This window comes from Anomaloglossus baeobatrachus, chromosome 2 (genome assembly GCF_048569485.1).
Source record: "Anomaloglossus baeobatrachus isolate aAnoBae1 chromosome 2, aAnoBae1.hap1, whole genome shotgun sequence".
Lineage (NCBI taxonomy): Eukaryota > Metazoa > Chordata > Amphibia > Anura > Aromobatidae > Anomaloglossus > Anomaloglossus baeobatrachus.
The window spans coordinates 227,018,660-227,040,400 of record NC_134354.1 but is presented as its reverse complement, the minus strand read 5'-3'; the positions used below and the strand labels follow the sequence as shown (position 1 = coordinate 227,040,400).

General features: G+C 45.4%; 1 protein-coding gene across 11 annotated transcripts in view; it reads left to right on the top strand.

Moving 5' to 3' along the window:
- Positions 1 to 21,741, top strand: part of PLEKHA6 (pleckstrin homology domain containing A6) — a 335,253-nt gene that overhangs the window by 100,764 nt on the left and 212,748 nt on the right. For 10 of the 11 annotated variants that reach the window (XM_075335649.1, XM_075335646.1, XM_075335651.1 and 7 more), the window contains exon 2: positions 4,832 to 4,961. The exons of the other annotated variant lie outside the window; for it this stretch is intronic. The gene's annotated coding sequence lies outside the window, so the exon portion shown is untranslated. The remainder of the gene's footprint in view (positions 1 to 4,831; positions 4,962 to 21,741) is intronic. 11 annotated transcript variants of the gene reach the window in all.

The window sequence follows — 21,741 nt, the reverse complement described above, 5'->3', positions numbered from 1 at the left end:
CGGAAATAGTGTTATCGCCGCAAGGAGGCTCGGTGAGTATATTGCTCCTGCTTTAACCCTTTTGTTTTTATTATTCCAGTGGCCGAACCTGAACTGTAACACGGACTTCCCAGAGAAGTCTGTGTCCGAGTCCGGGACCCGAACACCTGCTGTTTGGTACGGACGCCAAACTTTACAGTTTGAATTTGCTCATCACTAACACCGAATGAAACAAACCTAACATGTGCCAAATTTATTAAAAGGCATGTATTGGATGCATCGTTCAGCTGCCATGTTTCATCAGTCGCATGTGTCGCCCACCTGCCAGGGTCATCCCAGGGACACCACTCCACCCTCAGTGACGCCACAGGATCTTCACTTGGGTATTTCTGGCAACAGGTATGTCGGTTTTATATGTATAGGAGTCGTTACGCCACTCACGGTTTGCGGTCAGGGATATGGGTGACCGCCACTGCAGTTTTAACGAGAGTCTGGGGCTGATGGAGTCTGCAGTCGGATGGTGTGGCCTCCCGTGAGTGAGGCTGGCCCAGAGGCTCAGGTGTGTAGAACAACAGGTCCCAGAATAACTCCGTCTCAGTCCAGAAAGTCTTTCAACTTGCTTTTACTCACTTTTGGATGGTTTTGTGAGGTACCCGGGCGATGCTGAGATTAACCAGGTGGAACCAGGTATCCTTTAGGCCGGTCTAGGGGTAACCGTTAACTCGCCTTCCTAGCACTTCTTGTTTCGGATAACCCCTGACTTGAAGTACCGTGGGATTCATCCAGCGAAGTCGCTACTGCCTTTTCTCCCCTTTTTGGCCCGTTTGCCGGCAGCATGGACCAATGAAGATGGCTCCAGGCTCGATCCTCCTTATGGGCCCCCTTGTTGCTGCTTAGGCTCGGACTCTAGATGGTTGGTGAGGGACTTGTAGTTCCCCTCACCGGCAGGTTTAGCAGATCAATAAATGGACGTCTACTCTACGGACCTGTTCCCCATGCGTGTCTAGTTACCAGGAGTCCCCGTACTCGACCAACTGACTCCCTCAGCGTCTTTCTGACTGACTTGCTGGTAACCATTCTCCCCCGCCAACGGCTACTTCACGTGCAGGGTCTGACTAGCGTGACCGTGTCTGCCTCTCCTCTCAACCATGCTCCCTGCTACCAGACTGGCTCTCCTCCTGCTTTCCTGACAGCCGCTGCAACCTTAGCTTCCAGCCTCTCTGCTCCACCCTTGGTGGGATGTGGAGGCAAGCCCCCTCTTGGGTCTTCCCAAGGGTCCCCTCTCAAGGTGTGGGAGACCCGGTTGCCACGTGTCCGCGCGTACACACCCCACTCCAGCCCCTAGGATCACCTGAAAGTACTGCCCCCAGCATGGATGCATTACTCAGTGGTGCCTGACCAGGTCAGGGGCGCCACATCACACACCTTCCATCGAAGCACAATCCACTTCTCAGAAAGCTGTCAGAGCTGGCTTAAAAACAGCAAATATATATATATGTAAAAAAAAACAAAAAAAAAAAACCTGTGCAATTAATAGTTGCCAAAAAGTTTGTGACCTTTAAAACAATCTGATGAATAGGTAAAGCCCTTCATCTTTATTCCCTGATGCAGTGTGTTTACTTCTATGAAAATGAAAAATTGTCCTATCTATGACAATAAAATGGCAGATATTTTGTGTCTCATGCAAATATGTTTTAAAGGGAATCTGTCACCAAGTATTTGCTACCCAATCTAAGAGCATCATGATGTTGGAGCAGAGTCCCTGATTCCAGCAATATATAACTCACTGGGCTGCTTGCTATAGTTTTGATAAAATCACCGTCTTATGTACTACAGATGTGCAGGTTCTTTGAATGATGAGCCCCGCCCACACCACTGATTGACAGCTTTGGGGGGGTTATACAGAGGTCATTAATATGGAGGACTACAACCCAGTAAGTTTATTATTCCTCTACCAATAATCTGCTGATAAACAATGATTTCATCAAAACTAAAGCAAGCAGCCCAGTAAGTGACACCACTGGAATCAGGTTGCCTGTCCCTACACTATGCTGGTTTCAGATTAGGTGTCAAATTCCTGATGAAAGATTACTTTTAAAGTTCTAATAGTATTGTGTTTAGTATTATCCAAGTACAGAACAATGCTGCTGGATCTTAGACCAGAGCTGTCAATCATAGTGCAGAATGCCCCACCCGCACCTACATTGTAAACATTACAGACAACACGGAAATGGACAGTACAGCCTGTGTTATTACATCTGAAGACATACTTTATTATTATTATGGTCAAACAAGCGAAGATCACAGTCAGGACTTCTCAGTATACATGTCAAAAACAGACAGGGAGCATAATTATGTGGGTCTCTGTGATGCAGTGTTGCATAAAACAACGTAGAAAGCGATCTATGGCAATACCCTATAAACCGCAGACAAGCTAACTGCGACATCTCTGTGCTTTAAATAGACATAAACAGGAGACAAATAGATGTAATTATTACTTCCTATACATTGCACCATTTTTATTTTCATTGCTCACTGTTTCTAAATTCCTAATCAGTATGTCTTTCAAGTGTGGGACACTCAACTACCTGCAACCACTTGGTGATAAGGGTGCTTTACACGCTGCGACATCGCTAACGATATATCGTCGGGGTCACGGTGTTTGTGACGCACATCCAGCGTCGTTAGCGACATCGCAGCGTGTGACACCAAGGAGCGATGATCAACGATCACAAAAACGGCAAAAATCGTTGCTCCAAATCATAATGTCGTTGGTGTTTCATTCCGCAGGTTGTTCGTCGTTCCTGCGGCACCACATATCGCTGTGTGTGACACCGCAGGAGCGATGAATATCATCCTACCTGCGTCCATCGGAAAGGAGGAAGGAAGCAGGTGGGCGGCATGTTCCGGCCGCTCATCTCCTCCCCTCCTCTTCTATTGGGCAGCCGTTTTGTGACTCCGCTGTGACATCGCTGTGACGCCAAACACACCTCCGCCTTGCAGGAGGGATTGTTCGGCAGCAACAGCAATGTCGCTGAACAGGTATGTGCGTGTGACGCTGCCGTAGCGATATTGTTCGCTATGGCAGCGATCACCACATGTCGCACGAACGACGGGGGCGGGTGCTATCGCTTGCGACATTGCCAGCAATCACTAGCGAAGTCGCAGCGTGTAAAGCACCCTATAGTTTAATGACCTGTTTAGATCGACCAACTACAATTCTATGCATACCGAATGATGTGTTGTGGTCATCTTTTTCTCAGCAGCATATATCCTGTTGCTGCTCAAAAAATAATTTTTGAGCTGGCTTAATAATTCCTTATTATTCTTAAGGAATGAACAAATGATTTGCTAGTACATCTGATGTTGCAGGCCTGTTTTGATTGGCCGATAATTGGGAACTAGAATTTTTATGAACATTGGGTCTCCGATTATCTGTCCGTCTAAGTGGGCCATAAGTGAAGTAAATTGGAAAAGTTGCACCTGTAATAAATTTGCATCAAAATATGTAAAATATGGCATTATGACAATTTAGCTGTCTACCTATGAAATACTGTGCAGCTATATATGGCTTTTCAATGAGCATGACATGGGCAATGACACTCTGTTGAAAGATAAAGGCACTGCTCTGTAGACGTGATGTCACCAATGAAAGAAAATAACCAATAGGAGCAGTCCATGACCATTCTGAACTGGAACAGATCATCGCAGGGCAGAACAGGCAGGTACTTAGCAACTACCTGCCTGTAACTTCTTAGCACGATAGAAAACACCCAAGTCCCGGATAACCCCGTAAAAGAAATCTGTCAGCAGGTTTTTCCTAGCTCACCTGAAAGCAGCATGAAGACCCTAACTTCAACGATGTATCACTTACTGGGTACCGCAGTTCTGAGACAATCAGCATTTTTAGATTTAGCAATTCAGCAAAACTCAAAGCGCTGCCCCCGCCCACACCAGGCTCTGTATACAAAATGATCTTCCTCCCTGAAGAAGCGTGCAACATGTAGCGAAATGCGCGTAGGGGGTCCTGTGATTCGGTCTGGGGGTACTTTATGGCCTAGGAACTTTCCTCCACGGCATCTTACTTACTGTATATGCACTAGCACTTTAGGTAAATATGGCTTCCTTAATTCAACATTGGTGTACATGTCTTTATCCTCCTCTGTTGGTATGGTACTTGTAAATTAGAGAATGGCTTCCTTTATATTTTACCATGCGTTGTAATATCTGACCATACCATCATACTTGGAAACCTCTTTTTCCTATTTATTGGCCACTTGTCCCCCCCTTCCCCACTCTCCAGTGGTTGTTTTTAGACATTTTACATAGTCCTTGTTTGTGTACTCAATAAAATTTTCTGTTTTTTTGCACAAAGTTCTCTTGCCCTTTTGTTTTCAATATGTATTATCGAGTAGTGCATACATTGGCTAGTCCAGTGAAATTATGGTTAGCCTATTTATAAGAAGTTTGTTATTAATCTGTATACAAAGTGAATGAAACTTCCCCTGGCAAAATCAGCTGTTTGCCAGGGGTGTGACAGCCAACATCTTTGACTCCCACTTACACATGCCAGTTTATCTTAACAAACAATATATAATTTATAAGGCTAGAGATATAATTTGTATATAGCAATGACAATATTTTGCTTTCTTACTTTATTGTTGAATAATGTTGTACACTTTTATACATAGATAATGCAAATCCAGGATTTTAGACTGAGAGTGACAAGTATGCAAAGGGTTACATGTCAAGTGTTACGCTCCAGGTAGATGGTTGTACATCCGGCCACAGTCTGGTTGGCTAGTTTAAATACACACACCCCTAACCCTGCCTTACTTTCTTACTGTTTCAGGTAACTAAGCATGTTTGTGCTAGAGGCGGAAGCATAACCTGTGTCTGCAGAGGCAAGTCTGGGTCTGAAGTTTGTCTAGCATATATAGTAAGGGATCACAGTCCAAGCACAAGAACCGCAGCCAAAGCAAGTGAGTCCTTTGCCTATTTATTGTAGGGACACATCCTGTGATGCAAATTGTGTGCACCAGCTGGAATGTATGCAAGGAATGACAAATGGAGGCAGATGACAGGCGTGCATGCTGCGGATGATGGGTACACTCCATGTGAATGCTGATCATACAGCTGTATAGAATGGAAACGTTCACTCTATACATCAGCAAAACAATAAAGTCTGTCTGCCGTGTAAGAATAAATACAACTAACCATCAGGAACATAACAATTTATCAGAAAATGCCACGGCAAATAGAGATGGTTATAGTCTATAGTGCCAATCCAGAAATGGTACACTATTGTATATATGTCAATTATTGGGGGTTTGGTTATTATGTCAGTTGTGATTTGCATTTGGCAATCTAACGGGTAGTAATTAATGATGGGTGAATAGTAAAATATTCCTACCGAATAGCTATTCCAGTTTTCGTCACAAATAACGAATCTAATGCAAGTCAATGGGGAACCCGAGCATTGACTTGCATTTAATTGGTTCCCCATTGACTTTTATTAGATTTTTTATTCGTGGTGAATACTGGAATAGTAATAGAGATTCATTATGAATAATCCGAACCCAAATATTTTACTATTTGCCTATCACTAGTACTAATGAAACGTCACTGTATTGTTATAGCTTTGTATATATGGCAGTCATTTAGTAAGCATCTTCTATAACAAGATCCATCCATCTTACCCTTGTGCATGCATACGTGACAATCTCAATTTTCTACCAGTCTGATTGCTTTTGTTTTTCATGTACAAGTGTTACTGGTTTTTTTTTTTTTACAATCTGCAGGGGTGAGAGGGTTCACATTCTTATTTTTGTGAATCAAAGTCGCACAAAAACTAATACCGGTATATGTCTGCGTTGAGCCCAATTCAATGAATGGGTCTGAGATGTGATTTCAGCCCTATGCACGGTGAACACATTCTAGCTGATTGCATGGTTTGGATATATTATTATAGACCATTTCAAAGTATAGGGCAGATAGAATTTCATGTAACTAACTGCGCTGTCACTGCTATGTGCAGAAGTGGTACATACATTTGACCATTAATCCTCCACTTCCTACTGAATGTCATTATGGGTGATGGAACCCTGTAGAATTTGGTAACAAAGTCATGTCTAATGTCTGTCCCATCACAGTCTGATTTCCAGTCCTTTAAGAGTTGGCACTTCTTTCACCACCTAAGTGGCAGTTGTGCTGTATTTGTCCAGCGAGGTGTGTTACCGTGGGTTGGTCTTTTATAGTTTTTGCAGTGCACCCTGGGTGGAATTTTGCTGACTGTCATCCAGATAATTGTCATTATTGATTTTCACAGCCCAGTTAATGAAAGGCAGGGATGTGTTTGGAGCAGTTTGGCTATACTTTGCATTTCCACATTGAGTAAATGACAATAGTGCCTATAGCTGTACTCCTTAAGCAGCCTCTTCTTGGAGCCTAAGTGTACTCGATGCACAAGACATCTAATTGTGTATGACAGTTTGTCTAGTCCCATCCATCAAATTTTCTTACATGTAACATACCTTGCATTTTTCTCTTTGTGTAGACTGTTTGGAGCTAGTATTTATATGTTTCCTGCAGATATGTTTGGATGTTCATACACATTGCTATTTGTAGAGACATTTTCTTACCAATATTTCAATGTAAGTCTCAAAACATGCTACAGACAGGATAACATTGGTAGGTCTGTTTTGTTGCTAGAACTTAATTATTATTAAATATTGCCTTTAAAATGCTGAAAACGATGAACTGTTATCTAACCGCTCTGCCTCGTGCTACATAAGTAGCATTTTTATAGGACATTATTTATTAATAAGTTGTGCCAGCTGTGATTTACAAGTCATGAATTCATAATAGTGCCTTTCCTTATTTTATGTCCAGTGCTACTTTTCATGGATGCTAAAAGAGGACAATAATTCAATCCTTAACCCCTTAAGGACGAAGCCAGTTTTGCACTGAATGCCCAGGCCATTTTTTGCAATTCTGACCAGTGTCCCTTTATGAGGTTATAACTCTGGAACGCTTCAACGGATCCTAGTGATTCTGACATTGTTTTTTCGTGACATATTATACTTCATGATAGTTATAAATTTAGAATGATAATTTTTGCTTTTATTTGTAAAAATCGGAAATTTGATGAAAATTTTGCAATTTTCAAACTTTTAATTTGTATGCCCTTAAACCAGAGAGTTATGTCACACAAAATAGTTAATGAATAACATTTCCCACTTGTCTACTTTAGATCAGCGCAATTTTTGAAACAACATTTTTTGGGGTTAGGAAGTTAGAAGGGTTCAAAGTTCATCAGCAATTTCCCATTTTTTCAACAAAATTCACAAAACCATTTTTTTAGGGACCACATCCCATTTGAAGTGACTTTGAGAGGCCTAGGTGACAGAAAATACCCAAAAGTGACACCATTCTAAAAACTGCACCCCTCAAAGTACTGAAAATCATATCCAAGAAGTTTATTAACCCTTCATTTGCCTCACAGAACAAAAGCAATGTGGAATGAAAATATATATAATATATATTATATATATATATCTATCTTGCGTCAATTTATTCCCTTTTTGAAGAAGTAACAATAAAATGGAACTCACAAATTGTTACCCACTTTTTTATGAGTGCGCTGATACCCCACATGTGGTGACAAACCACTCTGTTTGGACAAATGGAAGGGCTCAGAACAAAAGGAGCAATATTTGAATTTTGGAAAGCAAATTTGGCTGAAAAAGATTGCGGGCACCATGTTGAATTTGTAGGGCCTCTAAGGTACCTAAACAGCAAAAACCTCCCACAAGTGACCGCATTTTGGAAACTAGACCCCTCAAGGAATTTATCTAAATGTTTGGTGAGAACTTTGAACCCCCAGGGACTTCACAGAATTTTATAACGTTGAGCTGTGAAAATAAAAAAAAAATACATTTTTACCACAAAATTGTTACTTCAACAAAGTAGCTTTTTTTTTTTTTACAAGGGTTTCAGGAAAAATTGCACCAAAAATGTATTGTGCAATTTCTCCTGAGTATACCAGTACCTCAAATGTGCTGGAAATCAAATGCTTGGGTGTACGGCAGGCCTTGGATCGGAAGGAGCGCCATTTGACTGCAAAATTGGCTGGAATCATTAGCGGGCGCCTTGTCGCGTTTGGAGAGCTCCTGAGGTGCCTAAATAGTGGAGCTCCCCCACAAGTGACCCCATTCTGGACACTAGACCACTCAATGATTTTATCCAGTGGTATAGTGAGCATTTTAAACCCACAGGTACTTCACAGATTTTGATAACCTTACGTCATCATATTGAAAATTTTCATTTTTTTCACAAAAATCTTGCTTTACCACCAAATTTATCACTTTTTCAAGAGAAAACACCAAAACGTGGACTCCACAGTTTGTTATCCAATTTCTTATGAGCGAAGGGATACCCCACTTGTGGACAAAAACGTCTGTTTGGACAAACAGGAGGGCTTGGAATGGACGGAGCACCATTTGAATTTTGGTAAAGCTGAAATAGATTGCGGGCACCATGTTGCATTTTTAGGGCCCCTAGGGTACCTAGACAGCGGAAACCCCCACAAGTGACCTCAATTTGGAAACTTGACACCTCAAGGATTTTATTCAGGGGTATAGTGAGCATTTTGAACCCCCAGCGGCATCACAAAAATGTTGCTCTAGCAGCAAATTTCTCACTTTTAGGCTATGTGCCCACGATCCGGTGACACTCTGTGGAGATGTGAATGATGTCCACGGTCCAGGTTCCGGCTGCTGCTTACTTTAGTTCTATTCCCTCCGCAGAGAACTCTCATCTCCGCAGCATAAAATGACAGCATAAATTGCAGCACCAAATGTCTGTTTATGCTGTGGAGAAAATAAGCACCGTGAGCAGGAGATTTCTAAAAATCCTCCCACTGCACTTCTACTGTACAACGCAGCGTTATGGACGCATCGAAAACTCAGAGTCCAAAACGATTGAAACCCTAATTGTGGACACGCAGCCTAAAAAGCTAGGATGGACGGATGGACAGACAGATGTCAAACACATATATAATGTTCTACCCCCCTACATATTCTAAGCTGGCACCCTTTAGTGACTTTCATGTGGCACTAAAGGGTGCCAAGACTTGTATTTAGCCAAAAAATAATTAAAAAACTAAAAACGTGGGGTCCCCCCATTTTTGATAGACAGCTCGGATAAAGCAGACTGCAGCCTGCAAACCACAGCTGGCAGCTTCACCTTGGTTGCTGATCCAATTTGAAGGACAGCCCAGGCTCTTTTTTATAATTATTTATAAATAAATAATAATAAAAAAAACCATGGGGTCCCCCCCAAATTGGTTCACCAGCTAAGGTAAAGTGGATAGCTGTAGTCTGGTATTCTCAGGGTGGGGAGGTCCATAGTTATTGGCCTTCCCAGCCTAAAAATAGCAGGCCGCAGCAGCCCCAGAAGTGATGCATCGGTTAGATGCGCCAATCCTGGTTCTTTTCCCCAGTTCATCCTGTTGCTCTGGTGCAGTGGCAAAAGGGGTAATATATGGGGTTGATACCAGCTGTGTAATGTCACCTGGCATCAAGCCCTGGGGTTAGTGATGTCACGGCATCTATCAGATACCCGACATCACACACACAGTCAATAATAAAAAAAACAACAACATTTTTTTATTTGAAATAACACTCCCCAAAACATTTCCTCTATCACCAATTTATTGAAAAAAAAAAAATCTGGTCCGCCGTAATCCATTTTGGAGGTCCCACGACGACTCTGTGTTCCAGAATATGGGGATACGCTCAGGTAACGTATCCAACATTTTCTGGAAGTGCAGGCACTTTATGTGAGGAGTGTGAGTGCAGTGATACTGCACTCACACTCCCCAGCACGCTCCCCGGGTCCACAGCCCAGCAGTGTGAACCTGCAGCAAGCTGTGTCCCTGCGTGCAGAGAGCTGGCTGACAGGCGCTCTGCGCTTGCGACAAGCATTTCTGCTGAAGACAAAGAGAAGGAGGGGCGTGGGGGACCGACGCTGCAGGAGGTAACGAGAGAGACCAGGGGAGACCGGGGGGTGACAGCCTGACAGGGGGTGACCTGGGAGGACCTTTCTGTGCCATCTGCCATGTCACATGGCACACAAATCAAAGAAGAAGGATGAATGTGGCAGGACACAACTCATGCGGCAGCGGCCATTTTAGATTCTGGGAAGGGGGACGGGGACGGAGAGGGGGTGAGGAGATTTTATCAATAAGTTTATCTTGGTCTCATCAGACCAAAGGATATGGTTCTAGTAATCCATGTCCTTAGTCTGCTTGTGTGCCGCCCCTGCAGCGGATCGAACCGCTCAGATCCGTGCGATGACTTGTGGCTCGAGGGTCTCCGGACCCGGGGGCTTGGGGCCACTTCTAAACATAAAAGGGGGAAGTTATTTACAGGGGAGGTATAGTTCGTGACACCACCCGTGGTGTACGGTAAGGAAGAGATACTGCCGCTGCCGTTGGGAGTACCCGGGGTGATGGAGTGGGGCAGCAAAGGTGTCGTTGCCCTTCAGGTAGGGGGAGGCCCCGGGACTCTGTGGAATGTCGTGGGATGCAAGGGTCACTCAGGTACTCACTCAGTCAATAAGCAGACGCTGACAACCGGGTAAACCAAATCTTGGGGTATCGCTGCCGCTTGAGGGGAGCTCGTCCGAGTCCCGTCCCCTATAGTGTTGCCTGGTGATCCGTGACCTGCCTCCTGGCACTAAGTTCAACTTCAACATGGTGGCCCAGTAGTCTGAAACTTGCCGGGCCCTGCTCCACACTGTGGCTAAGTGTGGGAGCCTGCTCTCAGGGCTCACACTTGCGATTTTCTGGACCGTTTGTTTGGAAGGCCCTATCCCCCTTGTTGCGCTAGTGCCCTGATTCTGGAGTGGGTGGGAACAGATCATAAAGACTCCGTTCTCCTCAGGTGAATTGCCGGGTTGCCTGAAGCTTCTCCCCGACCTAGGGTCCGTGTACCCTGCCGGACCTTCGGTCCCGGACTGGTGATAGTGCTAGGCTGCTGACTATCCTCCTTGACAGGTCCAAGCACCTAGCCACAATACCCTGCGACCGGGAGTCCGACTCCTCTAGGTCCAGACCATCATCTGCAACTTAGACAGCTTCTCTTGGGAGCCACCACTCCCTACCTCTTCTCACTCTCTCCTTCAACAACTAACTGACTACACTACTCACCTCCCCTCCCTGACCCCCCAGGTGGGCGACTCTATTCCACTCAAGCTGTCCACTGGTGTGCCTGGTGGGTGTGGTGCAGTGTGTATCTAGGATGTGATTTGCTGTTGGAGGCAACACATAAGATAGGGACCCAGAACCATGAGGGACTTGGAATACTGCACGGAAGGGCAGTTTGTGTAGTATCTTGTGATGAACTGATAGTCCAGGGGCGTCACACTTGTCTTTAGCTAACTGTTTGTGGGCTTTCTTCTACATCATCTTTAGAAGAAGTTTCCTTCTGGGATGACAGCCATGCAAACAAATGTGATGTAGTGTGCGGCATGTGGTCTAAGCACTAACAGGCTGACGCTCCACCCTGTCAACCTCTGCAGCAATGTCGGCAGCTCTTATACATCTATTTTGAAAAGACAACCTCTGGATATGAGTCTGAGCTCTGTGCACTCAACTTCTTTGGTCAACCATGGTGAGGCCTGTTTGGAGTGGAACCTATCTTGTTAAACTGCTGTATGGTCTTGGCCATCGTGCTGCAGCTCAGTCTCCGGATATTGGCAATCTTCTTATAACCTATGTCATCTTTATATAGAGCAAAAACATTTTTTTTTCAGATCGCCAGAGAATTCTTTACCATGAGGAGCCATATTGAACTTCCAGTGACCAGTATGAGAGAGTGTGGGAAAGATAACACCACATTTACCACACCTGCTCCCCAATCACACCTGAGACCTTGTAACACTAATGAGTCACATGACATAGGGAGGGAAAATGGCTCATTGGGCATAATTTGGCCATTTTTTCTTAAGGGTGACCTCACATTTGTTGCCAGCAGTTTAGACATTAATTTATATTAAATTTGTACTGTTATATTAGCTGCACACTGACTACTTTACATTGTATCAAAGTGTCATGTCTTCGGTGTTGTTGAATGAAAAGATATAATTAAATATATCCAAAAATCTGAGTGGTGTACTCAATTGTGTGATATACTGTAATAAAACTGGATATGAGCACTAGATTTTGTGATGAGATTTTGATCCAGGGAGCTAGTCTAAGTGCTGTTCCTGGAGTCAGGAAGGATTTTTTAATATGGAGCTATTAGCATCTGCTTTACGTAGTTTTTGCCTTCCTCTGGATCAACATGTTAGGCTATAGGTTAAACTCAATGGACTTATATCTACCTTCAGTCTAAAAACTATGACTATGTGTGTGCAGTTTAACACGAAAAATTTGTGTAATGTGTTATTCCTATTTGATAAATTTGTTGCATATCCACAGAAATGTCTGGTTGATGCAAGTCTCACATTTATCTAAAAAACTGGGCCCCATTTTATGCTGCCTTGAACTGAGAGGTGCATGAGCAAATGTGTGTCTCTCCATCTAGTTCTCTGGGAGTTCTGAAAATAGCTGGGTTCTTCTGCTATTTTTGTAACTCCAATGGAAAGTAAATGGAGAGATGTGTTTGTGCACGAATGCTACACTATTATCGAGACTCGATCAGCTAACCATTCAAGAGAGGGGTCAAGATCTTCTCGAGATACATTAGATGCAGAAGCAGTGTTCATTAACCATTTTTGGCATGGATATTTATATTGTGGCATGTCCTGTGGATATACTATAAATGTCTCAGATGGTAATACCCCTTTAAAAATGTACTAGGATTTCAGCAATTTAAGGATATTATTTTCACAAAGGAAAGTTATGCAATTTTTCAATATACTTTTCAAGATCTCTACTTGCTGTCATTTAAAAGAATCCTTTATTGTTCACATATAGTGCATAAAATATGCCTGAGTTATGCAATAGCCTTCAGGTGATTGGCTTATTAGAGTTTCAGTATTGTTATCAGGACTGTGCATTTTAACACACCACCTACCTGTGTCCACACTACAAGACTGACTTTATACAGTAGACCAGTGTCCTCAAGACCACCAACAGGTCATGCTTTCAGGATCTCCTTAGTATTTCACAGGTGATAATTTAATCACTTGCGCATGTGATAACTCAAACACCTGTTATATACTAAGGCTAGTTCACACATCCGGCTTTTCGCCTGTTTGCCGGATTCGGCGCACACCAGTACAGTGTATACAGTACAGTGGTAGCGTCGCAACTTCCGGGGCACATCCTCCGGTCACATGACAGCATGTGACCGGAGCTTGTCGAACTGCCATTGTGTAACGCCTTCCTGGATCCACAGACTCAGACGGGCTGTAATGGACAGGCTAGGGGGAAGCCACTCGCCAAGCAGGACCCCCAGAACCCTGAAACCCTTTAACCCCTATACAGGGATTTGGAATTACACTGGAGATCACTACCTGTGGAAGGCTGCAGTCTGAGAGAGTAGTCGTCAGGCAGGGTCAAACCAGGAATTGCGGAACAGGGACAGAATCGGCAGGCAAAGACGTAATCAGAAACAAGAAGAGGTCAAAACCGGAATGGGCAGCGAGGTACAAAAACAGCAGGCAGGAGGGTAGTCAGGAAACAAGCGGTATTCAGCACATGAAATCACAGGACGAAACAGGAGCCAAAATTCTCAGAACTATCTCTGGCAGAGGTCAGCAGACAGGACGGGAATTAAAAAGGGTGTGGTGTCTTCCCATAGGCTGTAGCTGAATGATGGTACCTCAGCTGGGAGACAGTGGCACTGCAGATCCCCAGGGAACCCAGACCAGTGGATGAACGAAGCCTGCGCCCACCGGCGCCGCTGGCATCGACTCCTCTCCCATCATCAGCAGCATCCACGGCAGGAACACGGCGTCACCTGGCGATCAGAGCAGAAGTCGATGGAGCGGACTCCGGTGGTGACGTAACACAATGTACTGCATACACTGTACTGGGGTGCACCGCATCCGCCAAACTGGCGAAAAGCCAGATGTGTGAAACTGGCCTAAGTAAATCCTGAAAACATGACCTGTTGGTGGCTCTTGAGAACTTGGAGTTGAGGAACACTGCAATAGAGGATCCTGCTGACTGATTGCAAGAGCTTTTATTTGTAAAACCAGAAGGAACTGATACAAACTGTAAATTGGAAAACAGTTAAGGAGGTAGTGTGCTAAGACAAACGGAAGAAAGGTTGAGCTCACCACACCAGCTGCATCCCAGTTTCTTGTTAGCCACAGAGGTGGTGTGCTTCTGAAGATTGACAGATCGTGCCAATAACATGGTACAAACTGAGTGCGCTCTAAGACTGGTGGCAGAGGCAGTTTACGGACTGGGATTGCTCAGATTTAGAGACCTTGCTAGCTTCAGAGCAGTGCTTGCAGTGTCTAACACACAGAGCCTGTAGGGTGTGCACTTATTACCTAGGTCACTGGCAGACACAGACAGAAAAGGGCCCTTGTGCAAAAACAAGTATATGGGCCCTTTTGAATCCAACAACTCATCAAAATGCACAATTCTACCTGCATTATTCATAGAAATGGGCGCCCTTACCTCTTAGGCCCCTGTCTGCAGAGGTTGCACCAATTATATGTCTCCCCGTGACCTAGGTAACTGGCCACTTCTTTGATGACTGCAGAGTGATCTGTAACCTAAGCAAAGAGCTATATAGAATAAAAAAATTTTCTTGGAACAGATAAGATTTTCAATATAAAGTAAATTGCAAAGTTGCTTTTTTCCCCAATCATTTTGCCATTTTAAAAATTTAAGAAATTAAGACAACTCCTTTAAATTTTTAGGGTATGTGCGCATGCTGCATTTTTGGTTTGACAACAAAACTGCACACGCTGGCAGACTTTGACAACTGTAAACACTGCGTTTGACAAAAAAAATGCGGTAAAATGCATGCTTTTTTGCCGCATTTTTGTTAATGCTTTTTTTAAAGGAGAAAAAAAATATGATAGGATATTTGATAGATAGCTAGAATAGTTAGATAGCTAGAGGGATAGAAAGGATAGATAGAAAATTAGATAGAAAGAATAATAGAAAAATAGAGACAAGCCAAGGTGCAGCAGACAACTGGGGGCCGATTATTAGCGTGGAAAGGGCCATCATTATTTGGCCTTTTCCAGCCTAACAATAGCAGCCCACAGCTACTCTAGAAGGAAGTGGTGCATCCATAAAATGTAACAATTCTGGAGCTGGACCCAGCTCTTCACGTTGCCCTGGGATGGTGGCAATTGGGGTAATAAGGAGTTAATAACAGCCCAGAGCTGCTACTAAGCCCTAGCTTAGTGATGTCAGGCATCTATGAGACACCCCCCCATCAGTAATCTATAAGTGAAAGTAAATAACACAAACACCCAAAAAATCCATTATTTGGAATACAATACAAAAAGCACCCTCTTTCACCACTTTATTAATCCCCAAACACCCCTGAAGGTCCAACGTAATACACACAAGGTCCTACGGTGCTTCAGCTCTGCTACATGTGACGCTCACAGCGAGCGCCATAGAACAAAACTGCCCTCTCTGAGCTCCACACAACAACTGAAGTGAGTCGCGCTATCAGCAGTAATGACACCCAGATTAACCGCAGCCACAGATTAGTAATGGGGGGTGTTAACTCAGGACTTAGTGGCAGCTTTGGGCTGCAAATAACCCCTTATTCCCCCGATTGCCACCACACCAGGGTAATCGGGAAGAGCCGGGTAAAGACCTGGGACTGTTGCATCTAATGGATGCGGCAATTCCGGGCAGCTGCTGGCTAATATTTTTAGGCTGGAGGACTCCCAATAACGTGGGTCTCCCCAGCCTGAGAATAGTAGCCCTCAGCTGTGAGGCCTTATCTTGGCTGGGTATCAAAATTGGGGGGGACCGCACACCTTTTTTTAAAATTATTTATTTATTTTACTGTACGATATAGACCCGCCCACCGGTGGCTGTGATTGGTTGCAGTCAGACAGCTGTCACTCAGCGTGGGGACGCGTCCGACGGAAACCAAGCGTAATGAGTGGGTGCAGTGAATATGTATGAGCCTAATGAACAGGTAGGGAAGAAGAATAAGAAGCCGCCGAAGCAGTGTGACAGTTGTGACAGTGATCGGTGAGTATGAAGCAGAGAGAGAGAGACACAGAGAGATTATTCATTCTGTAATGTTTTTATCCTGGAATAAAGTGGGTGGCCAGCGTTTTTGTGACAAGAACGCAGGTACAACTCAAACAAAAGGCAACCCATTTGTTACCATGCGTTTTGCCATCTATTTTTCATCTCCTCATTGAGCTCTATGGGTGAAAAAACATGACAAAAACGCAAAAAGAATTGACATGTTGCTTTTTTTGTCAATGATTTTGACATATAAAATACTGACAAAAAACATATCCTTAAGACAAAATGTTTACTCTCCGGGTGCGTAAATCAGTTGTTCAGTTCATTTACAATGGATAAACTGTAAGGCCTCCTAAACTCTTAAGTCATCTAATTGTTAGATTAATTTGGACGACAGGCATATTGAAAATTTTTAAGCGTTTGTTTATATGGCCTGACCATCAGCACTAAACGACTGCCAATCAGTAAATATTTATTGATCGGCGATCATTTAAAAGCCTGTTTACACAATCAGACTGTGATAAATGATAAAGCATTCAGTGTGCATAGGCTGCAATTGTTCTTAGCGGCACAAGTTCTGTCCACACAGAACGATGGACAGCTGAGAGCGAAGATTTTTAAGCTTGCATAAATTTTTTTTCACCAGATTACAGACCATTTTACAGACCAAAATAACAAAGAAAAAATAAATATTTAGCCTACCATAATGCCTTTTAATAGTAAGCGGTGAAGAGGCGGTGCACGGATATATTCCGGAACAGTGTATATGGCAAAGTAACTGCCCCATAGTATAAGATTGGAGCGAGTGCTATTCGAAAAAACATCAGGCAGCACTCGTATGAGTTATACACCAGCTATACTCTGGTCTGAATGAGCCCTTAAAAGGAATCTGTCACCAGGTTTTTGCCACCTAATCTGACAATAACGTAGGGGCAGAGATCCTGATTCCAATGATGTGTCACTTACTTGGCTGCTTAGTGTAGTGTTGATAAAAATCACTATTTAATCAGCAGTAGATTATCATTAGAGGACTACTTGGCCTACTACCAGGTAGTCTAGCATATTCATGAGCTCTGTATAACTGCAGAGAAAACATTGATTTTATCAAAATGACAGCGAACAGCCCAGTAAGTGACACATCGCTGGAATCAGGATCCCTACCCCTACGTTATGCTGCTCTCAGATGAGGTAGCAAAAACCTGGTGACAGATTCCCTTTAAACATACAGTGGGTATAAGTATTCATGAAATCACATCTACTTTGTTTACACTGCTAAACACAGCAGATTTTCTGCACAAAAAAACACAGCAGAAAAAACGCAGCACTTATACTACATGGGATCATGATCTCCCAGTAACATCACATTAGTATCCCATTTCAAGTATCTCAATTGCCCGTTGGTTTTATAACAAGTAACAGCAAGATAGAGTTTTTATATTTTTTTTTTCTGAAATAAGATTCCATAGATTTCTTTACAAGCTGGTATCATGCCTTAAAGTGTCAGTAATGGAAGCCACCAGAAAGCATGCCTTTTTCGACATTTTGCTTCAGGAAGATATTTGACTCTTTTTCTTCCTTACACATTGATGTTTACCTTACAATACAGTTCTTTGTTTTGGATAGTTCGTATTTCATGATGACAATAATCTCAGAAATGCAGAAACTGGTGTACGCCGTCATGCTTTTTATTCTGGATTGTTAGAACAAATGTGTAACATTATATGTATATATATATGTATACTGTATGTAGTTCTCTCACCTCTTACACATTCAAAATGAATACTATGGCCCCAAATCAAGACCGGCGTTGTTCACTCTAAGCGAGTCTTAAAAGTGGCATGCGACACACCACAAATCTTACTCCAGTGAGGGACTAGAGTAAGATTTGTGGTGTAACACATGCCACAGCTTGTTGTGAAGTAGAAGAGTGGGCATTGACACGCCCCATTCTCCCCATATTGGCGGAGTTGGCTGAAATTGGTGTGAAAATCTTGCGTTAGGGCCTCTATGTACAAATAACATTACATGTATTATCCAGATATTGTTTACTATAGCCACTGTGTTATTGGCCAGATCTGGCAGATTATTTCCTATTAGTTAGATTGGGAAAATTCCAACAGTGTGGAAACAATTTAAAAATAAAAATATATACATTGTTAAAATAGTGATAAATGTTAATAGTTCTATATACTGTGTGTGTATATATTATATTATAATAATAATAATATATATATATATATATATATATATATATATATATATATATATATATATATATATATATATATATAATAATATATAATATAATAATAATAATAATATAATAATATATATTATACTAGAAGGTGGCCCGATTCTACGCATCGGGTTTCTAGAATTTATGTATTGTGTAGTTCATGTATGATTTTTGTTATATATATATATATATATATATATATATATATATATATATATATATATATATATATATATGTTGTTGTGTGTAGTTACCAAGTGTTTGTGTAGGGCGCTGTACATGTTCTGAGTGTCGCGGGGGGTGAGAGCGGTGTTGTATGTGTGTTGCGTGTGTTGCGTTGTTTGTGGAGCGCTGTGTGTCTGTAGCGTTGTGTGTGTGTGTGTGTTGTGCGGTTTGTGTGGGTGTGGTGTGTTTTGGGGGGAGGTATGTTTTGAGCAATGTGTGTGTTGTGTAGTATGTGCATATATTTGTGTGTGCAGCGTTGTCTGTGTGTGTGGGTGTCTGTGTAGGGCGTTGTTTGTGATTCCTAGTGTGTGTGTGTTGTGCAGTGCGCGTGTGTGTGTGTGTTGGGGGGAGGTGTGCACCTCCCATCGTGCTCCATCCCCTATGCTGCGCACCCCCCATCGTGCTGCATCCCCCATGCTGCGCACTCCCAAACGTGCTCCATCCGCCATGCTGCGCACTCCCAAACGTGGTCCATCCGCCATGCTGCGCACTCCCAAACGTGCTCCATCCGCCATACTGCGCACTCCCCATCGTGCTGCATCCCCCATGCTGCGCACTCCCAAACGTGCTCCATCCGCCATGCTGCGCACTCCCCATCGTGCTCTATCCGCCATGCTGCACACTCCCAAACGTGCTCCATCCGCCATGCTGCGCACCCCCTATCATGCTCCATCCGCCATGCTGCGCACTCCTAAACGTGCTCCACCCGCCATGCTGCGCACTCCCAAACGTGCTCCATCCGCCATGCTGCGCACTCCCAAACGTGCTCCATCCGCCATGCTGCGCACTCCCAAACGTGGTCCATCCGCCATGCTGCGCACTCCCCATCGTGCTCTATCCGCCATGCTGCACACTCCCAAACGTGCTCCATCCGCCATGCTGCGCACCCCCTATCATGCTCCATCCGCCATGCTGCGCACTCCTAAACGTGCTCCACCCGCCATGCTGCGCACTCCCAAACGTGCTCCATCCGCCATGCTGCGCACTCCCAAACGTGCTCCATCCGCCATGCTGCGCACTCCCAAACGTGGTCCATCCGCCATGCTGCGCACTCCCAAACGTGCTCCATCCGCCATGCTGCGCACTCCCAAACGTGCTCCATCCGCCATACTGCGCACTCCCCATCGTGCACCATCCGGCATGCTGCGCACTCCCAAACGTGCTCCATCCGCCATGCTGCGCACTCCCAAACGTGCTCCATCCGCCATGCTGCGCACTCCCAAACGTGCTCCATCCGCCATGCTGCGCACTCCCAAACGTGCTCCATCCGCCATGCTGCGCACTCCCAAACGTGCTTCATCCGCCATGCTGCGCACTCCCAAACGTGCTCCATCCGCCATGCTGCGCACTCCCAAACGTGGTCCATCCGCCATGCTGCGCACTCCCAAACGTGCTCCATCCGCCATGCTGCGCACTCCCAAACGTGCTCCATCCGCCATACTGCGCACTCCCAAATGTGCTCCATCCGCCATACTGCACACTCCCCATCGTGCACCATCCGGCATGCTGCGCACTCCCAAACGTGCTCCATCCGCCATGCTGCGCACTCCTAAACGTGCTCCACCCGCCATGCTGCGCACTCCCAAACGTGCTCCATCCGCCATGCTGCGCACTCCCAAACGTGCTCCATCCGCCATGCTGCGCACTCCCAAACGTGGTCCATCCGCCATGCTGCGCACTCCCCATCGTGCTCTATCCGCCATGCTGCACACTCCCAAACGTGCTCCATCCGCCATGCTGCGCACCCCCTATCATGCTCCATCCGCCATGCTGCGCACTCCTAAACGTGCTCCACCCGCCATGCTGCGCACTCCCAAACGTGCTCCATCCGCCATGCTGCGCACTCCCAAACGTGCTCCATCCGCCATGCTGCGCACTCCCAAACGTGGTCCATCCGCCATGCTGCGCACTCCCAAACGTGCTCCATCCGCCATGCTGCGCACTCCCAAACGTGCTCCATCCGCCATACTGCGCACTCCCCATCGTGCACCATCCGGCATGCTGCGCACTCCCAAACGTGCTCCATCCGCCATGCTGCGCACTCCCAAACGTGCTCCATCCGCCATGCTGCGCACTCCCAAACGTGCTCCATCCGCCATGCTGCGCACTCCCAAACGTGCTCCATCCGCCATGCTGCGCACTCCCAAACGTGCTTCATCCGCCATGCTGCGCACTTCCCAAACGTGCTCCATCCGCCATGCTGCGCACTCCCAAACGTGGTCCATCCGCCATGCTGCGCACTCCCAAACGTGCTCCATCCGCCATGCTGCGCACTCCCAAACGTGCTCCATCCGCCATACTGCGCACTCCCAAATGTGCTCCATCCGCCATACTGCGCACTCCCCATCGTGCACCATCCGGCATGCTGCGCACTCCCAAACGTGCTCCATCCGTCATGCTGCGCACTCCCAAACGTGCTCCATCCGTCATGCTGCGCACTCCCAAACGTGCTCCATCCGCCATGCTGCGCACCCCCCATCATGCTCCATCCGCTTGGGAGTGCGCAGCATGCCGGATGGTGCACGATGGGGAGTGCGCAGTATGGCGGATGGAGCACGTTTGGGAGTGCGCAGTATGGCGGATGGAGCACGTTTGGGAGTGCGCAGCATGGCGGATGGACCACGTTTGGGAGTACGCAGCATGGCGGATGGACCACGTTTGGGAGTGCGCAGCATGGCGGATGGACCACGTTTGGGAGTGCGCAGCATGGGGGATGCAGCACGATGGGGAGTGCGCAGTATGGCGGATGGAGCACGTTTGCTCAGCCTCTCTCCTTCCAGCCTCCCTCAGCATCAGCCTCCCCTTCCCAGCCTTCCCCAAGATCAGCCTCTCTGCTCCCAGCCTCCTCCAGCACGCCGTGCTCCTCTGCCGACACTCACCCACACCCGATCGCATCCACTCACCCACACAACCGATCGCATCCACTCACACACACCCGATCGCATACACTCACACACACAACCGATCGCATACACTCACACACACCCGATCGCATACACTCACACACACAACCGATCGCATACACTCACACACACAACCGATCGCATACACTCACACACACCCGATCGCATCCACTCACACACACCCGATCGCATCCACTCACACA